Source organism: Magallana gigas, chromosome 3, assembly GCF_963853765.1.
Source record: "Magallana gigas chromosome 3, xbMagGiga1.1, whole genome shotgun sequence".
NCBI classification, from domain to species: Eukaryota; Metazoa; Mollusca; class Bivalvia; order Ostreida; family Ostreidae; genus Magallana; species Magallana gigas.
In genome coordinates this window covers 14986376-15012158 of record NC_088855.1, presented here as the reverse complement: position 1 = coordinate 15012158, position 25783 = coordinate 14986376, and the positions used below count along the sequence as shown (strand labels likewise).

Here is a 25783-nt window from a genome sequence, read left to right as displayed (position 1 = left end):
GTTGGGGAAATCCAAAGTAACATGATACCAACCCGGCTTCAATTATGGACTATTATTCACTAAATTCATTGTATAATCTCAAAGGAAAATAATTCCTAAAAAAGGAATTTTCCTGATAATCTTGACAGTATATTTAGAAACTGTTTGAATAACTTTTTTGATTACACATAATTTTAACTTTTCAAATAAAATATGTACTCTTATTTGCAAATTTTAAAATTTTTAAAGCTGTGTTTTAGAACTAGTTTTAGTCTAGGTCTGAAGGATTTGAGTATGTGCATGAAGAACTATTTCTTGTTTTTCCTCTCCGCATCCGTCCAATGCAGATATGGGCAATAACCACTACTGTCATGTCTTTCCATTCGTGACCAGAGATGGAAATGTTCCCCTACGGGTTCCTTAAGTTTTTATCTTTATGATAGGACGGTAGTTGTTGATTCTGTTTCTCCAACGTATTACTTTAAGCCCCATTTCACAATTGGCACACGGCCACTTTACACCACTTTGTGATCGAAATTTTTGAGCTTCGCACGAGCTCTTGCATACGTTGCACGAGCCCTCGCTTCCGTTGCACGAGCTCTCGCATTCGTTGCATACGTTTTACTGGTCGGTTCAAGTCTCCTCTGAATAGTTGACATGCACACTATTCAGACGCAACCGAACGCGATCCAAATTATCGCAGTGCAACGCACGAACATTAGTACGAACGTTTTACAACGTTTTGTGTACTCGCAAGAGTGAAACACGATTTATAAAGATCGTAAGATAAATCGCTGGTGTTTATGCGTCTGTTTTGCGACCGTGAGACTGTTGCTTAAGGTGTCTCATGTAATCTTGCAACGTTTTACAATCATTGCACGACTTATCAGCCTCAATATGCCATGCTTTGCTACTAGTATATATACCCTGTATAAGTATCTCTGTTTCAGAACAAAATTTACAATATACATTTATAGCATGATGGTGAGGGAAATACATGTATGAAGATTTATTCCCTCAAGAAAAATCATGTTTTCCAAAGGTCTTTGTCCGAGAGATTTCTTTTTCTGGGGAATAAATCTTCATATTCCCTGAACATTAATGCAATAAACGTTTTATTATGGTAAGCAACATATGTATACATGTATGATTACACAAAATACGTTAATTTCTAATAATGTTTGACTTTTCAACAATCGCAACATTAACCTCGTTATTGTTTGATTTCCCATGTAACTGTCTCACTTTTCTTTCATAAATCATAGATAGTTAAGTTGGCTCTGATATATAAAGAGAATCATAATGATTAAATATTTTTGATTTAATCATATTTGTCTACATCGTATGTTCATATCGGCTTTTTCATTCCTATGACATCGCCCTGTCACGTGACTTTCTAGACAAATCAGATATAATAGAATAATCATATTGAGGTATAATAATAAATGCTGCTGCACACCTGTATCTTCTTGGGCGGCATCGTTTCTCGCTTTTAACTATTTCTACTGAATATGGGCGGTGTATATGCCCCCTCTGACTCGCACGATCATTCGTACCATGGAACGCATGGTCGCACGTCCAATCGCATTGGCGCACGTTCAATCGTCCGATCACCTAGTCTCTCGTGTGCTCTTATCGTATTATCTTTCAACAGTTGCTTTTATTGTACAACAGTCGCATACAGACGCAAGATATATCGCAAGATTCAATGCGTTTACATTGCACAACACTCGCTTAGATCATGCGAAATTCGTACGAATACGTTTTTCATATGCAATTATTGCAACAATTAACGATTCATATTCGGTCGCACGAATATTTGGTCGCTTCTGCTCGTGTGCCAATTGTAAAAGGGGCTTTAGCAAACCTTGCATCTGAAAAGATAGATGCAGTTGTCTGTTCGACAAGACGTGTTGCCCTATAGTTTGTAGGTACGACCCGTAATGGCGCTACTAAATCTGTCTTAAATAGGGCTACAAAATCTGTTTTTAGAGCCAGCAGTGGAGAATGGGGTGTCTAATCTCATTCTCACTGCCATCTATTTTAAGTTCCTTTGGCGTATGTTAAGTATAACTCAATATATAACAGATGAACTCCGTTGTTTTAAATTGATGTTTTTTTAGGGATGATACTGGCACTTTGTTAATATATGTCCGGTAATATAGGCACACGTCAATTTCGTGAGTTAAATTTTATTCATTATAGGAATGACTGTATAAATTTTTTTGTTCATCGACAAATGAATCTAAAAACCGCATCGCAAACTTTATGAAAGCCAAGGCTTTCATAAAAAAGTTTGCGGTGCGGTTTTTAGATTCATTTGTCGATGAGCAAAAAAAAATTATACTGTCAATGCTTATAATTCAATTTCAAACACAAATGTTGTATATTTAAGCGAAATTTATTTGTAAAAAGCAAGAGTTAACAAGAAACAAACAAGGTCATGAAATTAACACCCGGAGTGATTTACTCGAGGAGTTGTTTATTGTGTATTACTCTTGATCTGGCTTTACATTTACATTGATTGACCAATTTTGAAAAACAGAATTGTTTATAAAAGATTTTGCTGATACATTTGAGGTTTGTTTTTTGAACAGCGATTGTTGAAACAGGTATGCACCCTCACTGCCCTGGTCGTCGGGATAGCTGGGCCCCGCACCGCCATCGCTCGCTGATGCCAAGCTGGAGAGAGTCTTGCTTGTTGCGAGTTTCTGGTTTCCCGAGCATTTTCTCGCATAACTGCGGATAGAACCTTCGTTTCTGTGTCCACTCATAAACAATATGTGACGAAGTTCTATTCCTGCATCACTAAGCGCCTGAATGCTAGTTGCTCGGAGGCAGTGTGCTGTGTACCGTTGTTTACACTTTCATTCTTTTATCGTTGTTTGCTTCTTCGTTTGTTAACCCTCCTTGAATGGTTTTTTGTTTTGTTTCATGGGACAGGACGACATATTCATGTTCATTTTCATCGGTAATAAATTCAAATGAAGTTTGTTTCAGCTGTTCATGAAACTCTAGGCCGCGGGTTACGAAATGTATTTGCTATATCGTACCAGACACGGTATCTCAAGATTACTGGGTTGTCGACGGAGTAAAGGTACTCGCGGATTCTCATCAGATCTTCAGGAGTAATGACTTCCTTGTGCTTTGTAGGCTTAGAAATTCCACATTTCACATTATGTTTCAATTTTCCATCCAGAGTATCATTTGCACTTTTAAATTCTTTATCTTTTACGATGTTTGTCTCTTTCCAGGTCTGAAAGGTGTCTGTTTATGGCTTCTCGGATGTTTTTCATGGTATTTTTGTGATATTCAGACTGAGTATTTTCTGATGTAATTTTTGGTCGGGCTTCAGCATAAAATTTGGATAATTTGGAGTTGAGATCGGCTGCTTCAATAGTGACAAAATCGATTTCAAAGCCAAACGTTTCTGTACTCCATTCTAAAAAAAACAACATTTATACATTGTATGTATATTTTTAATCTTAAAATATTAATATGTTTCATATGTAGAAAAAATACGCTAATTAAGGGGTTTCAAAATTTAGGGTTGTTTTCAAGCTTCCATAGTTGACCCCCCCCCCCCCTCCATTCATTCGCATTGGCCACCTTTTCGCATTTTTGGTAATATAACAAAGTTCAAACAGATACTGCTGTGATATGTTCAATTAAATTATAAATTTCACCAAATTTTAACTTTAGGAGATATTTTTATGTTTTAAAAGAAAAATGATTACCTTGTATGATTTTAATACCCCATTTTGTGTTGCGTTTTGTGGATTCCGTTTGCTGGCTGTCCCGAAACTTTTTAATCTCGTCCTCGGAAACTGTTATAAACCTTTTCATCGATGTGTTCTCAGAATTTGCGTTTTCTAGAGTTCTTTTCATTTCAGCAATCAATTTTTCTGAATTTTCGGACGCACCAGCATCATTGATTGTGGAAAAAGGATCAACCATTTCATCAATCAAAAAATCCTCATCAATTTCTTGCAGAAAATCTAAAATTTTCACCATTTTCTTCCATTTCTAGTCTTACTTTGGTATCTCTGTGCTCATCCGATGCCATCGAGAAAACGATTAATTATTCTTGCAGACGTTTATGTATATTTCATTTCCTGACACTTTGACAGAAAAATATTTAGAGTTACCCTTCTTTGTCATTTGGAGTTATAGTTCTTGATTTTTCTTCATTATATTGATTAAATTTGTATCTAATTAAAGAATTTAAGAATAGATATTAATTAATTGTATCCAATAAATAAAATTGTATAAAATCACATCATGAATGATTGTTAAAATTAAAATTTGAGGGGTTTAAAATACAAAATTTAAAATATACTACTATAGCTAATGTTAATCTTCTGCACCATTCATACATGTATTTCTTTTTTTGTATTGTATATATACAACTAAAAATCGTTTAAGTAGTGATGCACAGCCAATGAGTTAGTATTGCGTCTGTGCAGAAAATAGTACAAAATCTTCTCATTCATCGAGCTATGAATGAGAAAGAGCGCTATGGTGAGAGATAGGACAAAACTGATAAACACAAAGAAAATCGAATTATTATAGAGTTATTATAGAATTCAGCAAATACAATCCATCAATAACTAACCTGACTTTTCTTGTCAATTCTGAACGTGCTGCTTCAAACCCTGTTTATTACAAAGAAGTATTTATATTCATCTTCATCATCAACATATCAACATGCACGAATCCAGAATTTTTTTTCCCCGGGGGGGGGGGGGGGGGACCGACAGTTATGTGAGTTTTCCAGGGAGAGGGGGGTCTGAGGCGCATATTTTTGGTAATTTTATAATGTAAATTAAAAAAGAAATGAATTCTACAGGAGGAGGGTCGGAACCTCTGATCCCTTTAAATCCCCTTCTAGATCCACGAACAATCAAATTTAAATGGCTTAAACATAACAGTACATGAGTTTAAACGATTAAGTCATAATGTCTATTTTAAAAGACAACATCTTCTTGAGTAGATGTTGCTGTCTAAACAAAACAAAATCCGAATTTGGTGATTGACTTAATTTTCACGATCTGGGCTAAGTTTTCTATTTTTATAAATTTGTTTTAATACTAAAGCACGGTACTTTAAAATGATAATCCGGAATTCGAATGTCAGATGTCAAGTTTGAAGCGAGGTACGGAGAGCTTCCAATTCTTTAGTATACAAATGCCTGCCATGTTTTTGTTTACTACAGATTGTTGAATATAAATACTATTTTAAAGATTAAATGAGATGAGATAAGAGCTTAAAGCTTGCAACTATTTTTATGTGTACAAAACTAAATAAAACGGAGAGAAAATGACTTCAACAAAGCTCTCACCAATATGCAAAGCTCGTAAACACTAGTTTCTTCTCCTTCTTCTTCATCTTCTTCGTTTACATATCTTTAGATATTAGAGACTTATACTATATGAAATAGTCTAGAAATCTGGAAATTAAAATGTGAAAACCAAACCAAATAACACTCGTTAAACAAAACAAAAACCGGTAAGAGCCTTCTTGCTATATCATAGTTTTGTAAACTCAGTATCCACGTGTTGCTTTTCACTCGATAACTGAGATTGAAATTTGTTTAGCTACCTATAAGGAAAAACTCTTAAAGCTTTGTTTATTATAAATAGAGGAAATACAGTTTAAAAAGTTTCAGTTAATATCGTGACGTTACCCTTTTAACGGTAATGCAGTGTATAAAAGTCATCTTACATCATTGCACTATAGCTTACTTATTTCCTGTGACAGGAGATAAAATCTTAGAATTAATAATGTCATGCCCCTCCCACAACGATCAAGGATTGGAAGGATGTTCTGTTCTCTTCGTGGTGTTTTTGGTATTTTGTCCGTCTTTCTGTCTGTGGAAAAAAATCGCACATATATATACGCTGTATAATGACATGGGGCCTAACAACGGGATTTGTACCCTTTCAAGCTACTGCAATCGCATATTTACAACATGTGTACATATAAAACTGTTGCTGCCTTTATCACAAGTAAGTGCTACATGTACAAGAACGAACCCCAATCCTGGTTTGGGCTTGAAATTTCTTCTGCATAATTTGGTATAGAATGTCAAAAATCGACGAAAATCGTGGACATGTCAAAGTCAAATAGTGTGTTTTAACTCATTTTTTATTTGTTGTTACATAATATATGTAGTGATACCTATCTATTAAGATAAATGTTAATTAGTACTTTTTTATTTAATTGCAGGAATATATCAGAAATTTCCAATAATGTTGTTTATATTTTGTACATTTTCCTAGATTATATAATGCACATCTATATATGATGCTTATGAAAAGGAAATACTTAAAATTCAAAACGAAAATCAGAAATTAAAGTCAAGTTTTAAACCCCCCCCCCCCCATTTATTGATAAGAATCCCTTCTTTTTCTGTTTTTAGTACACAAAACCAACAATTATATATGAACGATGAAAGAAGATCGCATGATTTATGGTGATAGGTTACATCCCGATTTCATTAGGTACGTTCACTTGATATACATATTATAAGCATGGCTAAATATTTTAAAAGGCATGAATGTCTCGAATAATTTTATTTCAATAATTTAAAGTATTTGAATGTATTTTTCTTGCAAAAAATATAATAATTGTAAGAAAATTTAAATATAAGTGTACCAGCAAAGCTTTATACAACTGTAATGTTAATAATTTAAAAACCATATCCTCCCTTTTTGCCTTTAGTTTTTTTTATTTAGTATAAGGAGCCACATAAGAAACACAATACAAATCACACGATTTATATAACAAAGCATGTTCTGTAGAATCAATTAAAATGACTTCACAAATATTTACATTTATTACACTACGTTAAGTTTATCATATTATTGTTTTAATGTACTTTTAGACATTTTATAAACCAAATTAAAAAAAAAAATCTAATTGATACTTTAAAGTAGGTACATTATGATCATTAAAATTTTATTTAAATTTAGGCTTACATGTACCTCAATATACCAATGATAATGAATTAATGTATTCATGCACATGCTGTCATTGAATCAAACATGTTTTAAGATGAACAATATCAAATTGTGAATTCTACATTAAATTTGTTTTACATTCCATCAGTTTGGTTTACAGCTGGTCATACTTGTTTAGTTTTGTAATCAATTGAAGCATTGATTTATTTTACATGTATAATGTATTTTATATTTTGCCCTGGCATAAAAAAAATATTTACCTACATGTACCTACCTATCCAACTTTAAAATTTAGAGTTGGGTTAGGGGAAACATAGATATTTTTAATGATGGCCTTACTTAGAATTTATTGCGATGTTTTATGCATTATACGACCATCCCACCATACTCAAATACTAACGCAACATTTATGCAACATACGCTGGTATAACATCTCAGATCAGCTGTTTAAATGTACAATAATTCTACATGTACCAGCTGCGCATGTACCAGAGTTGTCTGTACTTGTTTCTCTTCCGGTTTCGGCTCGTGAAATTTCTGAAAGAAATGTGATAACGATATAAATCTTGGACGCAATATTTCATTTTATTTTATAATCTAATCTCAATTATTCACAAACATCTTTATTTAAAAAAGAACGCGTTTGGTGTGATAAATAAACCAAGTACGAGTAAATTTTTAATTCATATTATTAAATATTCAAGAGTAGAAAATTTAATTTCTGCCAAAAGTTGTTTCTTTTGTTCATAGTGCTGATAAACATGGCGAATCGAACTGAACTGATTTATGTTTACAGTATGTATCAAAAGACAAACGTTAATTGAACGATCGTCGCGAGTGCTAGACACGGTATACACAAGCAGAGTATACGAATGTCAATCATTTTCAAACATCCATTATAGGGCTTCAATTTAGTTGATTGACAGGGGTACATTGACCAGGTAAATTTGAAGGCAGTGCTTCTTTTCTCGGTCTTTAAGCAATATATTTATTTTGGACACTGTTTTTATGCAAATGCTGTGGCCAATGGGTGATTTGTTATGATTAAGAATGTTATATCAAACTAGTATTAGCAATTTATACGTAAACGCACACTTTCAGAATTAGAAAAAAAACTGAAGTAATTCTTAAGCATAAAAAAATGAATATTATGGAAAAAAGTTTTCGCACTATTAAGTTTAGCCTTCCGCTGTTGTTGCGCCAAAGGCACTCAAATTTGTAGTTACAAAGCATTGTATTCATTTAATTGTAATTTTCTAAATATTACTCGATTGTATTTGGAAATCATTTATTTCAAAACTAATAAGGTAAACTTCATGTTAAAAACTTACTGACAAAATCAAATTACAAAACCAATCTAATTAGGTCAACAAGTTGTGTGGGCAGTCTGGTTTAAAATAATTCACTTCCATGTTTTGTTTGTTTTATTTTGAAATCTGTCATAAAATGCAAAAAACAACTAATTAGCTGATCTAAATGTGATGCAGTCACCAAATGTTGATTTGTCACCAGCTATTCAACGAGTGACCATCTATTTATTCAGGCTATAGGAATTCCTGTTATTTGAATGATTTCCACATTACCACTCAATAAATTCACAAAATTACAATAAACTTTATGCTTAAATAGATATATATTCAACTTTTAACAAATAATTTAGAAAACTAACAAATCCTTGATTTCAACTTAACCAAATTTACCACGAACGTATAAAACACATGAAAATGATTTTTTTCTTCTATCAAATGATATCTGATTTTAGCAACTGAACCATTTTAAAAAAAATATTTCAGCAATTTAACCATTTTAAAAAATAAAAGGGACAATTAAATTCTTTAAGCTCTAATTAAATTTAAAATTCGATCAATTTTAATTCCTTTTACTTTCAGTTCCTAAAACTTAACGTCTTATTACTTACAGTTCCTATTAATTTACGTCCTTTTTACTCGAATTCATGCCTAGGAGTTGTAATATCCTCTTGAATGACCTCACAATCATACCGTTGTTGGGATAGGACTTCGTATTCTAATTAATTAGATTATTACATTTTTAATTTTTTGAAATAATTTTTCAAACATTATTTTCTTTTTTCCTACCAGAAGTTAGGAAATAAAATGACATTTCAATGAAATTTCACGTTTAATTCCAGAACGAGCATGAGCAGTCAGGAAAAAAATATCCGTGTAAATTTACTTTTAATCAGTACTAACAAACTGCAATATTATTTTTACTTGTACTTATAAACCTGGTCTAAGAGAAAAAAAACTTCTTAAACATCTTATAAGAAAAGGAAACGTTCTAAAAATATTTCTTTGTAGAAAAACAACATTGCATCATTTGAAGTTAAAATGAAACAGATTTATTCAGCCTTAACCTTTAAACTTAGAATAAAATTCCCCTACTGGGTCAGATAATACAGACATTTCTAGAATACATTCAAAAACAAATTACGTCGACTTTTTTTTTATCTAATTAACATCACATTACCTTCAACTGGTTTTTTTTAAAAGGAAATAATAACTCATTTATCAACATTATATGAAAATTTCATATTACAACAAATTATTAAAAGCAGAATAATTAATCTATTGATGAGTTTGTATGTGATTACTCTCAGACAACTATTTCCTTTAAAATACCGAAACTTTTCTGTTATGCGCAAAATATTGTTGTTTAAAGAGAAAATTCAAATTTAAAAAAAGAACTAGCACGTTTCAAACAAATTTAAAGCTACGACACAATCAAACAATGTCCAAATATACATGGTTTTCATTTGTTTGGTTAACAGTTTGAACTTCGTTTTGAGTCTGTAATGGCGTGTAGAGAGGATAAACACTTCTCCGTGCGGAGCACATACAATTAGCTTGATGGATCTCAATCTGATTCTTTTTCCTCTCGTTTTTCGGAAGAAAATAAAGTACAAGTCGCTCATCTTTATCTTTTATCCTTATTTCGGCTGAGTTATTTTCTGACGTCCTGAAATGAATTTCGTTTAAATCAACAGACTTAAACTATTTATACAGGTTTCATATCATTAAACATTTGAAACATAAACGATATTTTTGATATTTTCCCATAAGTAAATATTTGATGTATGTGTATATTTTTAATATAAATTACATGTATGTCACCTCCGTTTGCAGTAAATCAAAAGTATAAAAACGGACATGATAGTTATAAGAAGGATCTGTATCCAGTTTAAGATAGCGCCAGATGTAAATAGGTATTTCCAATAAGAGGGACTCACTGAAAAACAGATAAACGTTTAAACGTTAAATAAGAGTAAAACCAGGCGGAAATATAATCCCAATAAAAGGAAAACACTGGAAAAAATTATAATGTATAAACATTACATAATTTAATAAGAGTACATTGTAATAACAGAATAATTGGTCCAAATTTCTAAATTTTAAACTAATCACCTTAACGTGAACATCCAGACGATTTATATTCTCTGTAGATCAACCCATTGTTTTCATCTTTAACAAATGATTCTGTACTCATAGTTGGTGTTAACATACTTTACTAAGCACACAGTTCCTATGTATAGTACAATATCCTGAAAGAAAAAACGAACAGCTTTTATCTTTTTTTTAAGAGGGAGGGTCTTTGTTATTTGGAGGGGGGGGGGGTGGTTGTTTTTTAAATTTTTAATTATTTTTTTTTTTTGGGGGGGGGGGGACAAAAAGATTTTATTGTGTTTTTTGGTTTGTCTAATTTTTCTGTTGATTAGATGAATGTGTAAAGTCAACTTCGCATTTACACATTTGTCTGGTTTCTATGTAAACTACAATTGATTTTGTATAAATATTAATTCAAAATGAATTAAATGTTGAAGATCAATGATAATATCAATTAAGATGCTCCACGATCTGAAAAAATGGCGTTCACAAAAAAGTTTAAGAATACAGCTTTGAAACATTTTACTACTACTCTCGATACAGCTCGGCTTAGGTTATACGAGCTCGAGGTAATCTCTGCATATATGGGTACGTCTGCGCAATACAAAGTATTGATAAGGTACATGGTTTATATATATATAAATATTTATATATATATAAATATATATATATATATATATATATATATATATATATATATATATATATATATATATATATATATATATATATATATATATATATATATATCTCATACGTGTGGTGTATACTACACATTTGTATATCCATGTGATAACCTTTGCCTTATTAAATGTCTTATCCGGTCCAAACGTTTTTGACACATCCTCTCGCTTCAACGCTTCAGGGACCAAGTTTTCGAATATATTCCTATATATGCCCCATTACTATTTCTCTTACCAAAAATTGATTTAAAATGGATTTTGTCGAAGATTTTAATGAAATATAATTGAGGGAAAACACATATGTATGTACATGTAGGTGCAAATCACGCTATAAAAGATCCTGACGACGCGATAAAAATAGGAACGGTTCAATGGTGTTTCTATACACCAAAACTTATTTTTATTTTTATTACCACTAGTAAGCATCCTTAATTAATCAATATTTTTAACTTACACGAATCATTAGTATTTGTTTTATTTGAGGAATCATTGATTATTATGAGGGGATAACTTTTGTCGGGCGTGGTCAAATCCAATTAAGTTAAGAGGGCTGTATGACAGATTTGATCACGCCACGACAGTGCCTCGCACGACTTCTAAATCTTACCCTCTGGCGAGACCAGTACAGTTCAAAGCACTCTCATCTCCCTGGGGAGCATACAAGCAGTACTGCCAAACTACGGCGCTAATGCTTTACTTTCGCATAACCAGATCGTATCATGTGCTAGGTACCCGTTTTAACCCTTGGGTTGAGAGAGTGCACAAGTAGGCTAAAGTAACTTTCCGAGTGTTCCAATGTTACCACAAAGCAATAGACTTGACTGGAACATTTGGCTACCGTGTCCAAATCAGTCGACGCTATCAAACAGAGGATGAATCTCTGCCATTCCGTCAATTGAAAGGTCACTGAAAGGTAACTGAAATGTGACTGAACGGCATATCTGTGCCATTCAGTCACCTTTCAGACCATTCAGTAATCATTCAGTTGACTGAATAGCAGAGCTTCATCCTGTGAAATGCCCACCTTTCGTAAGTAGGATTAAAACATATCAGTCATAATATAAAAAAAATATTTTTTCCGCATTCTGTAAAGTATAATTCTGTTTCAAATTTTGTACCAGTTCAATTGATAAATTATTTCAGTTATTTAGTTTACCTGCATTTCTAAATATAAAATGAAGGATAAAAAGCATTACCTTTACTGAAAACCTTAATCAGAGCCAATCAAGTTTGATCCCTCCTGTTCTTTTATTGTCAGGTTCTCCGCTTGAACAGAGATATCAACATAATATAAACCAACGTCAGTTTGGATTTTATTTTTCTCTTGAAAAAAGTTTTTCTTTTTTCCTCATCCACTTTTAGAAATAAATATGGTACTAGAAGTTAATTAATTAGTGGTCAAAAATACTTTTTCACTTTTAATTAATTTTGTGTAACTCAGAAAAATTTCAAACTTTCCATACATTTTTTACGTGAAAAAAATTGCTATCGTTGAATTTAACGAGGCCGGGTCTAATTTGTTCTGCCCTAGATTTTTGGACGAAATTTTTTACATGAATTTCTGCTGATATAATTATTATTTTAAGATTAAAAAATAAGACATTTACCACACCGTTTGTTTAGGGGGTCATGTCAAAGTTTGTTAATCTTTAACATAGGACCCTATGGGATTTTGCTTGAAATGTATCAATTTTACATTTTTTTTAAACTTCTGCCCTAGGGATTCCTTTCCCTGCTCTACGTGTTTAAGTTATTGCTAAAAGACATCAAATGGTCAAATAAAAAAACCCGTTTACCTCCTGGTTTGTTCCAGGGGTCTTATCAAAGTTGATTTTTGTATGCCAAATTTCCCAGATTTGTCAAAGAATGGCTATTTTTTTTTGACAAAGGCGGAAAAGATGATCTATATAGTATAATTAAAACATTCAGACATATTTAAGTAATAAAAGAATATATAACATCACATATTAAGGGTCATTAATATAAAATACATGGTTACTGTTTTGAAATATATGAATTAAGCTATACTTAGGCGGGTTAAGAAAACGCAACAGAAGGCTAGGCTTGCTGAAACCACTTCACGTTTTCGACCCGAGCCCAAATATAGCTTATACTTCGAGACATTTATGTTTATTCCACAATATAACATTAATTTTACGCATCAAACGAGCTATTTTCATCAAACTTCGCTGAATATCTGCAGTTGAAACTATCACGCCATGGCGTCAACCAAGCAAAAAGATGACGTCACAATACAAATGAAACGCTGCACGAAAGCGTGCGTACTCGTTCTGTACTCGGCCTCGTTAATAAGTTGGTTGACAGATATTCCAGACGTGTAACAGATCCAGTAAGGTTACAGGAGCACCCTGCGTTCGAAGGTTTCAAATATACAGGTTGAGTAGAATGTATGCTCTCATTTTGCGTCTTATAGATATCCATTATCTAAAAATCTACAAAATTAGACTACAATTGTTTAGTTCAGAAACCCCACTTTTTCCATTGCATGTCTAAGCAACTGATTCCAAAATGTCGTCCTTCTTGAGACTGATGTTGATGTTAGTGGGAACACTAACATAATAGTTTTGAGCGTTTCTAACGCTATGGACACCCGAAGGCAGGGAACATTGGTCTGTCAAAACTATCCCTAATGATTTGCGTTTTTTTTTATAAATCGAGTGATTGGCGGGACACCCGATGTTGGTATTTCATTCCGACTTTTTCTTGAATAGAAAGTTTACCAATATATCTGAATTCAGATAAATTCGTAATTAATTGGTCAAATAATTTCCATATGATACAGATACACTCATAATACATTTACACCTTATTATATAATTATAATTCTTAATTGCTTCAACATTTAAATGTATGACCATTTGTTGGTAATATTAAAATATTTTACATAATGAAAATGTTCACAAACTAAAATAAGAAAACAAGCGAAAGGCTTTTTGTTAGCTTATGTGTTAACAATGTAATTAATGAAGGTGGCGGGAACATAATCGTGTCTTTATTAGCGGCAAATAGGATGTTATTAAACATTTGATGAAAGATACTCAAGAAGAATATGCCCTTGTTCACGTGCAATTTTTTCAGGAAAGCTATAATGGAGAAAGTTCTTTGGGAGATGTCTGATTTTTGCAAGGTATGGCATGATCAATTCTGATCAAATGGAAAGGAATAACTACTGATTTATTTTCAAATTATCATTTTGATTGCTCTAAGCAATTTACATAAACTAATACTATGAGTCAAGTCGACTCAAATGAAATACTATAGTAAGCTCAGCTGCAGGCATAACTGCGGTCTAATCAAATATGCATCTCCTACAAGTTTCTATATGATTGCTGATTTACCTTTCCATCCCCGGCCAATAAGAACGCTGTCTGGCTAACCATAGGTCTTATCCTTCCCGGGATGTCATACATCGGCGTGTATTCCTTGCAGTGTGTTTGCTCGATAACTGTGGGACATCCAACTGCAGGAATCTTCTATCATCATGAAAAGCCGTTTTAAAGAAGATACTATTAACTATCTAAAGCTTTTTTAAAATCCGTGGATACTTCTGAACCTCTTAAGGTTTCTTCTACACATTTCTTCCTCTGGAACGAAAATTGCGTTTCAGGAATTGGACAACTTGACGTACATCCTCATGTTATAACTGCTCATTGCTCTAGAAGTTTGTGGTGAGAGTGCCGGTAGGGAAGCTCTGCTCTGTAACAACCGTTAATGATACAACACCTCTTAGTGCTTTTAATATCAATAAACGTTTTAATTGCAACGCTGAATGCTTAAAAACTTGTTATATTTAATGGATTAAAAAAACCTAAAAATAACACCTTTTTATTTCCAATATTTGAACATATTCTGCATCTATTAAGAGAGATTTCTTTCGATATCATTCATTCTCTCACTCATTTTTATTCCGGACGACATTATGTTGCGATTTACCGGAAACACATGTAGAATATTTATTTACCAGAACATTTAATGATTGAAATTTCAGTTATTGCCCCTGAAATTTCTTAGTTCTGTTAAAGGACACAGACCACAACTATTTTTCCTTCATTCCTTTATAAAAAAAAATTGATATAAGAACTTCCACCGGCTTAAATCTATTTAAACTTAGAATAATAACAGCCAATCATTAGTCCAACAACAAATCCAAAGTACAGGAAAATCAATTGAGAGGGAGCTGAGGTATGGCAATTACAATAACCCCTACCCTGCAAAATCTACTTTCACTTCGGAATATTTTAAAACATTGGCCTCTTTTCACCCTTCCTATTGCGACTTTAAAGATCAATTTTTTCACTTTTTTAGCCAATATTTTTTTCAAACCTTCTTCTTTATAATTTTCATCCATGCCCTAAAAAGAACAAAATTCGCCCATTTAGCACCGCTGGGAATTTTTGGAAAAACCGTACATTTATAGAATGGAAATACTTGCGTAGTCAATGAGCACGGGGTAAAAATAGTGGCATGTGACCTAAAACACAGCTTTTGAGCCATATATTGTTGAAACATCGGATCTCTTGGGATAAAAGCGTCTACCTTGGCCAATCAAAATGACATAAAGTTCAAAGGTCTAGGTCACTCGAAAATCTGTGTATTAATGAGTTTTCATATCTCTTTGCAACATAACATACAACTGTTACAATGGTACAACATAAAAAAAATGATAAGGTGGAAAGACCTCTAATTGTACGAAAACAATTAGTCTTCTCTTCTTCTTCTTTTTTATCAAGTCGAACAGCCTTTAAGGATATTGCATACCATTAGAAAAAACAAGCTAAGTAAAAGAGTGTATTCAACAATACTCTACACGTACAACCACTTTAGTTGCCTGTATTGCCGTATAAAAATAAAGTTATTCAGATGATAATTAAGAATCTGAAGTACTTATGAGGATGAACTTCCCGATGTTGTTTATATACGTAGAGTTTAAGTTTAGAGGTTTATGTGAAACGTTTCTCTTTGTACGGCTTGGACTAATTGTAACTGTTTTAAAGTAATTTTATCTTTCGATTAAAATGATATAATGTAACTGTCAAATTCATTCTTTTCAGAGAGTCGTGATCCCTCTTTAAAATATCACAGTCATGATCGACAAGGATAAAAACAATACATTTACCACACTATCATCTCACAAGCTTGAATAAAGAAAAAATTGAATGCAATTACCAATGCAACTTTAGCAACAAGCTATAACGACAATCTTAGAAATGTGATTAAATTGCAATAACATGATTATTACAAGTATTTTTAGTCTAAATTATGCAAGTTTGTTCTCTTAAAATACCATATGCTCTGTAATCTGATATAAACCGACGAATAACTTCACTTAACCATTGTCTTATATATTTATATCTTGTTTTATTGATGTTTTTCTCCTTTCTTATGCAGGTTTTATTTCATTCTGAAGAAGGATAGGTCGTCCCAAAAATTTGACAATTAATCATTACTTTATTGGTCGTGTTGTTTGCTATTTCTGGTAATCTCATTTTTTAATCGTGAATCTTTCAGATTCAACACGTATATATTGGTTAATATATATATATATATATATATATATATATATATATATATATATATATATATATATATATATATATATATATATATATATATATATATTTCTCTTGAAATAGGATTTCTTTCTACCGACCTGTACAGTATACCCACTGACAAACATATGTACCTAAAAAAAAAAGCCAGCCATACTGAATCTACAAAAATATCTACACCGTTTGGACTGGGTATAAAAATAACAATGAGTGTAACCGTGTTCCGTTTGTGTTAAATTATTAAAGAAACGTCAAAAAATTCTCGAAAATTCCGACCGCCTGTAACGTGCGTTTCACAACACACCTATAGTGGCATTTAGAAGAGACAAAAGCTTGATAGAAATATTGGTCCATAAGAAACATAATATCCTCTTCTTTAAGAAAGAACACTTATGTGAGCCGTGTGGTGCAAAAAATGTGTTGTGTGTAAATATATTATTTGTTCTGGCCAATTTCAAGATTCTAAGGGCAAAAACGTATCAAGTTAAAAATCATATCGATTGCAAGTCAAGTAATGTTGTTTATGAGGTGTTTTGTAAAAAGTGTAACAAATTAAAATTGTATATGTTGGGGAAACGGGGTTGACTTTATATCAAAGACATGTTTTAAATTGATCACTGATAAGGAGAGAAACTAACGACCCTCTAGCAATGCATTTTTATACTAACGAACATACTAGTGATGTTTATTCTGTAATAGATATCGAAAAATTGTACAAAGATGAAACTTACAGAAAATTCAGAGAAAATTTGTGGAAGAAAAAATTAAATACTTACATGCCTTTTGGTATCAACAAAAGGTAACATTTTTGTCTTTAGACTACATAAATACTAGTTTGTAGAGACACTTCCTATATTTTATGTCCCATTATTTATACATGTTCCATATATAATTTGTTTATGTACTAATTACGGCTATGTATGTGCTTACTATAGACTCTCACCTTTATTTTATATGTTTTTGGCGCAATATTGTTGTATGACGTCACTTGCAAGGCTGTATTCATATATATAAACACAATGGTAATATACACATGTAGGCACACGTCAATTTTTTGAGTTAAATTTATTTCTAATTTAATTCAACTCACAGATACAATCTATCTATAAGTAATCTGACTTTTCTTGGAAATTCTAAAAATCCTGTTTCTTACAAAAAGTTGGGTTTTTTCTTTCGTTAACTAATTATATTTATATTTAACATTAAATCTAAACGGCTTGAACATAACAGTACATAGCTTCAAACCAGGAAGTCAAAACGTCTATTATAAAGGGGAACATTTTCTGGAGTAGAAGTCGTCGTCTTAACAAAACAAAATCTGAGTTTGGTGAGTGATTAAACTTTTACGTTCTTTGCTAAGTTTTCCATTATTTATAAATTGGTTTAGGTATGTACAATACACTAAATGATAACCCTAATTGAATGCCAGGTGTCAGGTTTCCAGCGAGATACAAAGCTTCAAATTCTTTAGTTAGAAACAAGATTCCTGTAATGTTTTTGTTTACATGTAGATTGTTAAATATAAAATACCAAATTAAGGATTAAATGATATGAGACAAGCCCTTACAACTATTTAATTGTGCATAGAACTAATAGAAATAGAAAGAAATGATTATAAGGAAGCTTTCACTAATATGCAACACTCGTTAACAAAAACACGATAAGAGCCTTGTTTCAATATCATACGAATGTTAATGTTGTATCCCCTTCTTGCTTTGCCACTGACATTAAATTTGTTTGGGAACAAATAAGACAAAAAGTCTATTAAAGTGTTGTAAATATTATTAGATGCAAGTTAATAAAACCCATTACTTCTTTCAAGTCTATATTCAACTGCTACATGCAATTCATGGTTAACTAATAATGTTAATTTAGCATTGTAGAATATAAACATATGATAAATCTTAATTATACGTAGCTATATATATATATATATATATATATATATATATATATATATATATATATATATATATATATATATATATATATATATATATATATATATATATATATATATATATATAGTGTAGAATATTCGGACCAGAGGTATACAAAAATTTTAGAAGCAGAGGATCAAATCTTTTTTTTTCGATGTTAATGTTTACAATGCTTCGGTAAGGCATTTTTAATAGGCAACCAAAATTTGAGAGTCATTTGTTGAGTTATAAGCGAGTTGCAGAGCTTACGATTCCTCGCTGTGTAAACAAATCTTTTGTTTACATTTTGAATGTTGAAGTGAAAACTCCCGTCTTAGACCTATAATGAATGTACTAATCGTTAGAAACTGTTCATTTATGCTTAAAATCACAGGACGAAAAACCATCTTTAAGCAAGTCCTTAAAGGTGGCTTAAAGGTGACTTAAAGGAGCTTAAAGGCTATACAACCTTTAAGCCGCCTTTAAGTCACCTTTAAGCAAGTGCTTATAGGTCCTTAATGTCCAAACTTCTTTAAGCCACCTTTAAGCCACCTTTAAGCATCTTTAAGTGGCATTTACGCTCTCTTTACACTGCCTTTACACTGTCTTTAAGTGGCCTTTAAGTCAATATTGATCAAGCTGAACAATAAAAACATATATTAAATGCAAAAGCTCTTTTATAGAGATAGGAGGGGGTCATCCGAGTGATAATATAATTTCCAAGGAAGGGGGGGTGTGTTCCAGGCGGTTTTAATCGTCGCTCCATTAAACACAGATCGCTCTCATCAGCACCGCTCCGATGGACACAGATTGCCGTTATAAAATTCTTTATAATTTTTTGGGGGTTTCAAAATTATTGTAGGGATGAGCGCAGTCTCTTGTATCTTAATATGTGCATAAAACTAATTAAAGTATGTTTGTTTCCTATTATAAATTAATCGGTGAAAAAAAGCTCTCCTCTCTCTCTCTCTCTCTCTCTCTCTCTCTCTCTCTCTCTCTCTCTCTCTCTCTCTCTCTCTCTCTCTCTCTCTCTCTCTCTCTCTCAGTTCATCCGGTTATTAAACAAAATAAAGATAATGAACCAAAAATGCATGATTTAATTTGTTAATCGGTTTAAGGTTTGTATTTTTTTTTCAATTTTCATTATTTCTAACTCTAGATCTGCTAGATACATGTTAAAGATGAAAAGACTCTCAACTGCCTTTGTTATATCGGGCAGGATATTACTGCTTTGTTTGTCTAGACATAGTTTTGTTCGTTTGTGTATATCTAATTAGAGTCTATTGTTTGTCCAACTTAAGAAAACCCCTGGAACTAACACAGAATATACAAGATATACACAACAGTTGTGTCGTGTGCCCAGGTGCATGTTTGTGTATATCTAATTAAAGTCTATTGTTTGTCCAACTTAAGAAAACCCCTGGAACTAACACAGAATATACAAGATATACACAACAGGTGTGTCGTGTGCCCAGGTGTACGTCAGGGTTTCTAAAGGCGTTGAATCTTAGTATGTACGAGTATACGATAAGTTTAATGAATAACAGTTAATTTACATTTGTAATTTATTTTCAAAGTATTATTTCTTAGCTTTGGGTTTCAAAGATGTTACGTCTACAAATTAACGATACATGTATGTAAGAGTAAAATCGTGAGGCTAATTAATTAATGTACCGGTGTTATATAGTGCCTTTTCCCCCTAGCCATCTTTCCCCCCGGAAAAATTGCTATATAGCAGTTCTTCCCCCCGGAAAAATGGCTATATAGCAGTTTTTCCCCCACGGAAAGCTGACTATATAGTGGGCTTTCCCCCTTTTTATAGCCAGATTACCCCCACGGAAAACCTACTATATAGTGTATTTTCCCCCATTTTTACTTTCCGGCCATGTTTATTGCGGACCATTCGTGACAATAATTAGCAATAACTGATATGATATTAATTTCTCACCAAAAAAAGATAATTATGGCATTTATTAATACATAGAATAAAATACATCGTTTTTCAACCCCAAATATGAACTAAGGCATGCGTCTTCATAACATGCATGTGTCATCATCGTTTAATTCACCTGTTCTCACTTCTCACCCCTTATTGGAACACCTTTTACACGGATTTTGGAATACCTCGAATCTTTTTCATCTAATCGATGCTTATCTACAGTTTTGACTTCGACGTTATGAACACGTGAGAACACATTTGAGTGAAAATACGCCGGTTTGGAAAGAACAGGGGCGTACAAGGCGTTGTAAATCCCCCACTCGGAGCAATGAAGACGATAGAAGTTCAATTCAAGTTAGAATATTAATTTTTGACTTCTATGCATTGTTTTCATTATGAATTACACGATGGAAGTCAATATTGTGATTTCATTCTATTAACACGACAGGTATAGGTTTCAAAACTAAGCTGCACATCGCTTTTTGCCTAAATCTTGAACCATTCATTGTTCTTAATTGCAAAAGTAGGTATGAATGGGTCCTGACTCCATCCTAAAAGTACTTTTATTCAAAGAATTAGTGTATATTGATTTTTATTATTGTTTTATTAAAATGGAGTCTAGACCCATAATGGGTCAAATTTGTGATTTTCACCTAAAACGTTTTACTTTATTAATAATTGTAAAAGAGTTAAATTTATTCACCCGTACTGTAATGTGTCAACGTAGCTCACTGTGATAAGCGGAGGCTCATAGTCCATCTTTCTCCATGGAGAGGGTGTTCGAATCGTATAGACGGCGTTTTATTTTCAATTCATTTGCTTTTAAGTAAAACATGTTTTGCTTTTTTATTGGATTATTATGAAAGAAAATATTTAATACCATTTATATAATGACAACAATTACGTAATGTTCATAATCTGTACACATAATGTCGGATAAAAATAGCGCTAGCATTGATGTGAGATCATGCTGTAATACTTATAAAGCATCAAATAAAACAAAGGAGATAAGTAACAAGTGCATGTATCATTGTATATTATGTATTTGTAAGAGAATGCAGTTCCATATTATACATGTGCATGTACTGATGCACAGTTTCAAATATAAAGATTTTTTATATGTTCATATGCCATTTCAAAATCCTGGGTACGGGGGGATTTGTCAGGCCTTGTATACGCTCTTGTCCTTTAATTTTCCAATGTATTACCATCAATGTATAAGCTTCTCCCAGGGAACTAACTGACCAATCTTGACTTAATTTTGTAGAGGAAGGGGATAAAAAGTGGAAATGTATTACTCCCTTCGTCCAAAAGGCTATCAATTTTAAATTAATACCGTTAGAATTGACGATCTTAAAAACAATTATATATTTCTTCTTCTCAATACCAAACGGGAGACAGGATGCAATGATATAATGGGAAACTGAAATGTTTTAGTTTTACTTTGATTGATGGGGTTCTAAATCATGGTTAAGGGGTATTTTAATTATGTATTAAAAGCATGTGTAAAGTTAGTGTTTACCATTTCGTTTTAAAGTTACACATATTCATATTTTTAAGCACATTTCTACGAAACGCGAGATATTATGATGTAGACATTTTAAAAAACAATGAAATGTCCTCACAACCAGAACAATGTCGGTATCTTTGCTGGTTACTTTGGAAAATGTGAAATGGAGCCTGAACTAACTTTATGTTTATATTGTCACTCACTATTTGCTAATTTTTCCACTTTTAAGTTTGCAACGTGATTTATAAATATACAATTTTGAAAAACGATGCTATATAAATCAAGATATACGATTCAATTACCTAAAAAAATTATACTATTTGTTTCATATTTTTGCAATAAAGATTTACTTGTGTACCATATTATTTATTGTGATGAGCTGGCTTTTTTAAAATATAAGCTTGTTCTTCTAATCAACTTACAAGTAAAAAAGTCGTATATGCGCTTAGGTTGGTTATTTATTTTTTATTTTCGGTTTCTCCTTTTAGGAATAAAAGTTCATTGATTTATTTACATAATTATTTATTATATCATTAGTCATCTTATGAATTGATTAAATGTTTTGAAGAATAATGAATTTTACCCGCGTACCTTTTTAAAAAAATTTGTTTGTAAATCTAAAAAAAAGCAGCAGAATTAAATGTAATTTTCAATCATTTTGATAAAGAAATATATGAGTGATTGTGTATTTTTAAATGATAATTTTACTTTTAAATGACCGTAAAAATATGTTCATGTGCTCATTTATAGTTTTTGAGATATGGGGCCCAAAAAAATACATACATGTATTCTTTATAATTGGATTTCAAACACCGGGCTCGAAAACAACAAAGGCTCCTACCCTGCATGGGGGCTTAAATTTTCGGTGTCACCTACTAGTGGTATACCACTATCACTGTGAAAATATGGTTTAGTGGTCATCTCTAGAATTTGAGATTCGGGTCCACACTTATAGAACACTATTCAATCATTATAATGGGGTTTTAAACATCAGGCCCTGAAACATCAAGGGCCCCTACCCTGAGGGCTGAAATTTTCAGAGTCATCTTCAAGTGGTAAACCACTGCCACAATAAAAATATGGTGATATAGTCATCTCTAGTTTATGAGACATTGGACCCTAAAGAATATGCACTATAATTATTATAATAGGATTTTAAAAATCGGGCTCTGAAACATCGGAAACAAAATTTCTCTAAACAGAGGTTTAGCCTGGATGAAATTTTCACAAACAGACAAACAGTCTGATAAATTTATCAAGAAATTCTTAAAACATTCTCGTTTAATTCAATTTCAGAAACACAGAATTATGCATATAAGTGTATAACTTGTAAAACTTTTTTCAATAAATTACCTGTTGTAAATTAAGTTCTATGTGTAATTCCGTTACACACATGTTCAACTTTCAGCATTGTCTATAAAAATAATAAATCAGCAAAACGAAACTTAGCCTGTACAGATGAATGCAGATATACATGTATGCAACCTGGGAGTGTAGAAACATTGATTTTAATCCTTACTGGATTTCCATAAATATTTTTTATAAAATCTGAACCAAAAACGTGAGGGAGAAACCCTACTATGGGGGAAAAGCTACTATATAGTAGTTTTCCCCCCCGGGGGGAAAGGCTACTATATAGTAGGTTTTCCGGGGGGAAAAGCTACTATGGGGGAAAAACTGCTATACAACACCGGTGATCATAAATAGGGGTTGATTATTTAAATATATGTATAAGGGTAAACATGTCAAATATACCCGGCCTGGCACATCATACAATTGTATGTACAAGTCATTTGCAATTGCCACATGCAGTAAATACGTCACCGGTAATTGGTAGTTTTGTTTGTTATAGAATTGATAGTTTATAAATCATGTACATACAATTACATGTAAATATTTAAACATATTGGAAAGGCGCCGCGATCATGAAAACCGGGAAATTGCGGGAAATTGAACAAATACCCTAATAGTATCAATGCATTTAATAAAAGAAATGATTTCATTTTCTTTCTCACATTTTTATAGCTATAAATAAGATAAACGTATATCTACTCGGTTTAAATTTATTAACTACATGTAAGAAAGCCTACTATAGTGAACCTAACGGTTTCCATTTAGGTATAATATATTTTTGTTCACTGAAGACCAAGTTCCGTATTTCATTCTAAATACATGCATGCATATAATTTATAAATTAGATATAATTGATTGTTACAAACTGAATGGTTTGTCAAAATCTTTTCAAGTAAACACATTCAATACAGTGATTCAATATCCACTGATATATAGGATATAAAAACGCTCATATATGTGTAAGTTGCCGTGGCGCAGAGGATGTTTGGTGATGCTAATAAACTAAGGGTCCCGGGTTCAATTCTCACTGCGGGCGGTTTTTTTATGTTTTTTTTTCATTTTTCTTTCTCGAACAAAAACCGTTTTAATACCTTTTCTTTCATAAAGTTAATACATTTTGTTGGAAATTAAGCACAATATTGAATTAAATTTTTTTTAATGGCTTAAAGGTGGCTTAAAGGTAGCTTAAAGGTGGCTTAAAGGTGGCTTAAAGAAGTTTGGACATTAAGGACCTATAAGTTGTCCTTAAAGGTGGCTTAAAGTTGGCTTAAAGATAGTCTTTAAGCTGCCTTTAAGCCATCTTTACGCTTTCTTTAAGCCACCTTTAAGCAATACATATAGCTTAAAGGTAGCTTAAAGGTGGCTTAAAGATCGTCTTTAAGCTACCTTTAAACACCTTTAAGCTATCTTTAAGGAGGACTTAAAGATGGTCATTCGTCCTGTGAATGAATAAGAAGATAAACAAATCAGCTTGAAACAGATTTTTCTACTAGTATATCGAACCTATGTAAACAAAAACAGGACAAGAGCCTTGTTTACATGACGAAGAATTGTGAGCCCTGAATCTTGGTTAAAACTCATCGACTGGCACCCAAACTTCATTAGAAATGCATTTCTAAAGCATTTTAGATAATAATAACAGAGAAAAAATTGACTAAAATCGTGACCATGCCCCTTTAAAGATTATTTTAAGAAATGTTCATAAAACGTTTAATTTATAGAATTGGCTCATTTTGACGCCTTTCTTATTGGTCAGAATAAGCATATTTGATATTATTGTATATCATATACCTAGTAGTGTATCAGCCATGATACATGTGTTTTGGACTAGGTGAGACAGCAACTGGAAGCTAGGGCTGTATCGCCCTCGGGGCTGATATTTTTCTGTCTCGGCCTGTCGTCAAGGGGGTGTATTGCCCTCAAATTTAAAATCGCTTGTTCCCAAATACGTTGCTTTTAATTAAGACTAGTTTGTAAAATAACGATAGAATGACAAATAAATAATACAAAGCATCACCCGAAACGTCTGAATATTTTTATTTATTGCTGAAAATTGAAAAATAATATATCAAAAATAGCGCCAAAGAGTTATATGTATCTAAACAAGGGGAGGTAACCTACACAACGGTTGTGTATTAAGAACAATAGCACGCTTTATTTAATATCAATCAACATTTAAATTATAGAGGACATAGAGAAGGTTGGAACGAGGCTTAATCTTAGAAAACCAGATATTAGACTGTGAAAATTAAGTGATTAATGAACGGACGCGCTTATGCACGTTCTCAAACAACTTGTTATGCTATAACATTATGGATTTTCATGAATGGAATCTGACAGGAAACTTACGAAATCCCTGTGAAGGACTCATTACGAAGTTGCGAAGGATGGAAATGTCTCTCTCGATTATTTTGAATTCTAGAAGATAGTGCTTCATTTCAGACGATAGACTCTCTTCTACTGTATT

General features: G+C 32.3%; 1 protein-coding gene, 1 long non-coding RNA gene and 1 other non-coding gene across 4 annotated transcripts in view; 1 reads left to right on the top strand and 2 right to left on the bottom strand.

The window, feature by feature from the left end:
* Positions 1 to 2331: 2331 nt before the first annotated feature.
* LOC105320322 (uncharacterized) lies at positions 2332 to 4002 on the bottom strand. Its single transcript, XR_010711511.1, has 2 exons — positions 3717 to 4002; positions 2332 to 3421 (listed from the first exon to the last, which is right to left on the bottom strand). It is a non-coding gene; the product is annotated as an uncharacterized protein (transcript).
* A 5584-nt stretch (positions 4003 to 9586) lies between these two features.
* LOC136273330 (uncharacterized) lies at positions 9587 to 10505 on the bottom strand. The gene is made up of 3 exons (XR_010711510.1): positions 10364 to 10505; positions 10073 to 10187; positions 9587 to 9917 (listed from the first exon to the last, which is right to left on the bottom strand). It is a non-coding gene; the product is annotated as an uncharacterized lncRNA (long non-coding RNA).
* A 7268-nt stretch (positions 10506 to 17773) lies between these two features.
* The window catches only part of LOC105336227 (uncharacterized), a 32417-nt gene continuing 24407 nt past the window's right edge, over positions 17774 to 25783 (top strand). Inside the window, exon 1 of one of the 2 annotated variants that reach the window (XM_066078634.1) lies at positions 17774 to 17922. The gene's annotated coding sequence lies outside the window, so the exon portion shown is untranslated. The remainder of the gene's footprint in view (positions 17923 to 25783) is intronic. The other variant, XM_066078633.1, reaches the window with a different exon arrangement.